Here is a 4,903-nt window from a genome sequence, read left to right on the forward strand (position 1 = left end):
CGTCCATCCCAATGATTCCATCTCCCCGTGTATACCGCAATCATTGTTATCATCACCGTCATTGTTATCATCACCGTCATCATGGTCGTTATTCCACCAGTGGCGACCTCTCACAGATCGTCTTTGTTGTCTTTGACTGAGTAGCTCTGGGGAGGTCAGAGGGTACTCTGTGTGTGCTTTTGTGTGTGTGGGTGTGTGTATGTGGGTGGGTGTGTGTGTGGGTGGGTGTGTTCATGAGTGAGTGTGTATGTTTATCATGTGTGTAATGTATGTATTTGTGCCTGTATGCTTTTGCATGTGCGTATGTGTGTGTGTGTGCGTGTGTATGTGTTGTGTGTGTGTGTGCATCTATCGTGTGCGTGTGTATGTGTCGTGGGTGCATGTGTATGTGTCGTGGGTGCATGTGTATGTGTCGTGTGTCTGTATGAGGCTGCTATGCAGGCTGTACGTATGCAAGGTGTGGTCTGGAATGTCTTTGGTCTTGTGGGTCAATCTTTGCGACAGGTCAGCGGGCGATGAGGCGTAATGGAAAACATTGGTCACATTTAATCTGCCTTGTTGGCGCTTTTTATCTCTAGGGGACCATTGAAAGCGGTCTCAAATGAAAGCCGAAACACTTGATGAAGGAAAATATTCTAGAGTACTGGAACAATCTACTTTGAGTCTCAGGATCAATGTTTTATCTCACACAGCACATGACATCCGGGGATAAAATTACTAACTTTTATTGCTCTGATAATAATTTTTTGGATGGTCCTATGGCTGGCTACTGGCTTTGTTCATATCTGAATGACAATTGACAATGAAGTAGCCTATCTTCCTTCTTTTTCCCTGTTTGCCAGGGATGGTGCGTGTTGTCTGCCCAATGATTTGACCAGGAGACCCCCTGTAGAACCCCTCAGTGTCCTGTCTTAGTACCGGCCCTATCTTTCCCACCTTGGAGAGGAAGAACATAGTATGCAATATTCTGAGAGCACTCTATCTGGAGGGTCATTTCATGATTGTTGTCCATATTTCTACGTCAGATATCATGAATGTACATTAATGTTATCAATGGTTTTGTTTTGTGCTTTTTTCCAAGATTTAGTAACTACGATATATATACATGACGAAATGTATCGGATTGCTTGTGGTTGTTTTTTCTCTTTCTTTTTGTCGTTTCTCAATCACCGTTTCTACTGTATTTATTTCACCGCACCTTCATCTGGCAAATGTCATCCCTGTATGCGTGTTGTCTTCTTTTCTGTTTTGGCACAGATTTCTGGTGTTTTCTTTCTCTGGCAGAATTTAGAATGTCATCTAAGCCAGCCAGACTGAGACTGCCTCTGCTTTTAGAAACTGGTTGTTAATACGTCCAGTCCATTTTGACAGCTGAATCGATTCTCTTTTCGTCCGCGTATGTTTGAAGAAAAGATTGTTGTGAGTCTTAATAAAGGACTGAGTGTGACGTTCAACATTTGTTATATTTGTGTGGACCTGTGGACACATTTTAGTTGTTGTTTTAAGGCAGAATTAAGTTAATATTGTGGGAGGGCAATATATATTTCCTGCTCTTTTCTGGACACTTGTGTTTTTTGGAGTTTTTATTTTCGGCATACTGTGTTCTGTATGACGGATGAAATAAGAAAAAAAAGATGTTCTCTTATATATATATACCTATTTTTTATTGTTGCTGTATATTTCAGTATACCTTGTCGAGAACAACTCTAAGAATTTCAAAAGTTTGAATGTTTTGTGTGGAAATGTAGGATTCTACAGACTGTAAACCACGGACATAGGGTCACATGCTGTGATGTTTGAGTTTTGCTTCATCAAATTGTAGGAAGAATTTGTGGCAGACTTTGTGGCCTATGTTTGGATGGTCTGTTTGTGTGTTGTGGAAGGAAAGAACAGCCTCTATACCTCCGGGCTGGTCTCTGCTGGCAAAAGTTTGGAGATGTAGAACGGGTAACTTTCTCAATTCTCCTTGACAGGAACGTAAGTCTTTGGTCGGAGCATACACTCCATTGTGTTTCTATTGTCAAGAAACTTCACAGGCTTTCAAGTAAGAAACAATTTTCATGTGTCTAGGTCTTGAAGCAGAAAAAAGGATTGATGCATTGACTTCACACGCCGGTAAGGAGACAGAAGATGAAAACTCCAGTATGTCTGTAAGGCGTTCAGCTACGTCACTGACAAAGAAATGGTGTTAAGTGTGACCTTGACATTGTCAGGCCTGCTCGCTATGTCCTGTAGCACCAACAAATGTTGTCATGATGGCAAAACTTCTCGTGCTGAGTGGAAAAAGAGAGATAACTTGACCATTTGGTCTGAGTCTCAAAGTGCACAATCAGTATATTATGTAATTGGCTCGGAGGATTATTGTGTGATGAAAAACCAAACTGAAGTTATGATTGTAACAGACTGAAGAATAAGGATTTAGATTGGAGTTCAAATTGGCTTGTAAACTGTAGTTGGGACCAGCTTATTTCAATCTTTGTTTTTCCATTTTTGTTCCAACAAAAGAAGTTGAGATATTTACCCAGAGTCATGTCAGAAACAAAGAGTGTCTGATGGTGTTGTGTTTTGTGTCTGTCAAAAATACACCCAGTCTTTGTGAGAAAACTGAGCAAGCAGTCATGGAAAAGTTTTTGAACGACCCGCACGTGTTGTGGCAGTAGGAGTAATTGTAATGGAGAGTTATCAGTTTACAGAAGTGAAAAAATTGTTCTTTTGTGTGACTAGAAGTTAATCTGCCTAAGGCTCTGTTCTGCTTTGATGAACGTTGTCATTGTGACATACAGAGAATGGGTGGAATAGAAAGTGGCGGTTTGTACAGGTGACTGTCTAGATAGGTGGTCGTTTGTACAGGTGACTGTCTAGACAGGTGGTCATTTGTACAGGTGATTGTCTTATACAGGTGGTCGTTTGTACAGGTGACTGTCTAGACAGGTGGTCGTATTAGTTGCAAAATCAAATATAGAAAAGGTGCAAATTTGAAATCACGTCGTTTCATTCTGTTTAGTCAATGTTGGCAAATGTGGGCTAGATTTACGGAAATGAAGACTGGCTGTCCTTTAAGTGATACTTAAGCATGTCTATTTTTAGTGACAGAACCTTAAAGCGAGGAGCGCTGTTGGAAGACTCAGTCTAAAGGACGGGGGTGGGGTGTTGGGTGGGTGTGAGTGGACGGGCAGAAAGTGGCGTCTGTGCGTTCTTCATCTGCCACACATCGTCAACGCTTGTATCTTCGTTGTGTGTGCTCACTCACAGGTCTATTTTTGCAAGGTTTGCTTTGTTCATTGAATATCTGTGATGTCACCTGTTCCCCCTTCCCAGGATAAAAAAAAAACAAAACAGAGAAACACTTTGTGTATATATATACTGCTTTTTCTTCACTTTCCATGCTTTGTCAAATACAAATATATGTATGGGTATATATGTGTATATATATATGTACATTATATATGCATGTATGCATATATATGTGTATATGTGTGTGTATACATATATATACATATATGTGTATTATATCTATATATATGAGGAATTGTACGTTTCATGCTTAGTCTGGTTCACATTCATTTTTTTTTTCTTTGTTTTTTTCTAAAGTGGTCCTAACTTGTTGTTTGATGAGTTTCCTATAACCTTCTCTAAGTCTGTGCTCCCCGTCACTGTCACCTCACACTTCACGTCGAGACTATGGGAGACAAACTGGCTCACGTGTCAAGTCGCTGGCTTGTATGTGTCGACTTTGTGTTACGGGATTGGAAATATCGGTCTTGTGTTTTCTTTTTTCGGGTTGTTTTTATTTTCTTGTTCTTTTTTTTTTTTAGCATGATATGAACATTTGAAGAAGTTGGATGATTTTTTAAAGTTTTCTATCTTTTAAAGTTTTCTATCTTTCCTGAAATGATCATTGCGACTTTGAACGTAGACGGACAGAAGAAAGGTCACAGGGTCACAGGGTTCAGTAGTCTCCAGACTCTGGCTTGTTCGTGAGTAATGCATTGATAGACTACAACTACTACAACTTTTCTCTTTTTTTTATCTAGCAGTAATTTTCAGTGTAAAAATGTCTACGTTAATTAGCGTGTCCGTTTACTTTGAGTTCAAGTTTCCAGAAATCTGTACATCACGGTCTGCAGTGTAACGGTTCACCGTAGCCCTCAGAAGGCAGGAGTTTGATTCCCCTCATGGTTCCTTGTCCTACGTGATTCAAAGTGTGTCAAACGGGGCTTAAAACATTGAGAACTTTTTAATAATCAGGAATCTTTGTGGTTCATCCTGAGGGTTCTTTTCTCGAGAGAAGATTCTTGTGTTGACTCGTGTCTTCTGTCTGGTGTCTGTCTCCGGGGATGTTGTGTCTTCTATCTGCACAGTGGACTTTTTCACTCGTTCATCTATAACTTTGTTTTCTCCCTATTTTTTGTTTGTTGTGTTGGAAGTGTATCCCATTGTTTATTGTGGCTATATTATGCGTTCCTTTGTTCTTCAATGATCTCTGAAACTATTTTCTACCATACTCATGTACATCCCAGTGGGTCTTTTTTTTTTTTTTTTTTTTTTGGAAGAGTAGATAGTTCTTGATTCACTTTAGTGTTGGACGTAGTGCTAGCGTGGCATCAAAACATACTGTAGGCTGTCATTCTGTTTCATCCAAGAACATCCAAGAAGAATATTGACAATATCAGGGGTCCCATTGACCAACGTAGGAAGTAAAAGAACCAACTACACGTCTATAGCTCTCTGAGATCCTTTATTTGAAGTAGACTTCCCAGTGACAGGTTTTCAAGTTTCTTTTTGTTCAGTCATTTCTAGTGGAATGGATTTTTTTTTCTTGCAGTAGTTGTAGAAGAAAAGTAGGACTTCCCTGAAGGCTCATGTTTGTTATTAGTTTACCTCATCGTGAGGGACCTGGTTT

This window comes from Aplysia californica, unplaced genomic scaffold (assembly GCF_000002075.1).
Source record: "Aplysia californica isolate F4 #8 unplaced genomic scaffold, AplCal3.0 scaffold00178, whole genome shotgun sequence".
NCBI classification, from domain to species: Eukaryota; Metazoa; Mollusca; class Gastropoda; order Aplysiida; family Aplysiidae; genus Aplysia; species Aplysia californica.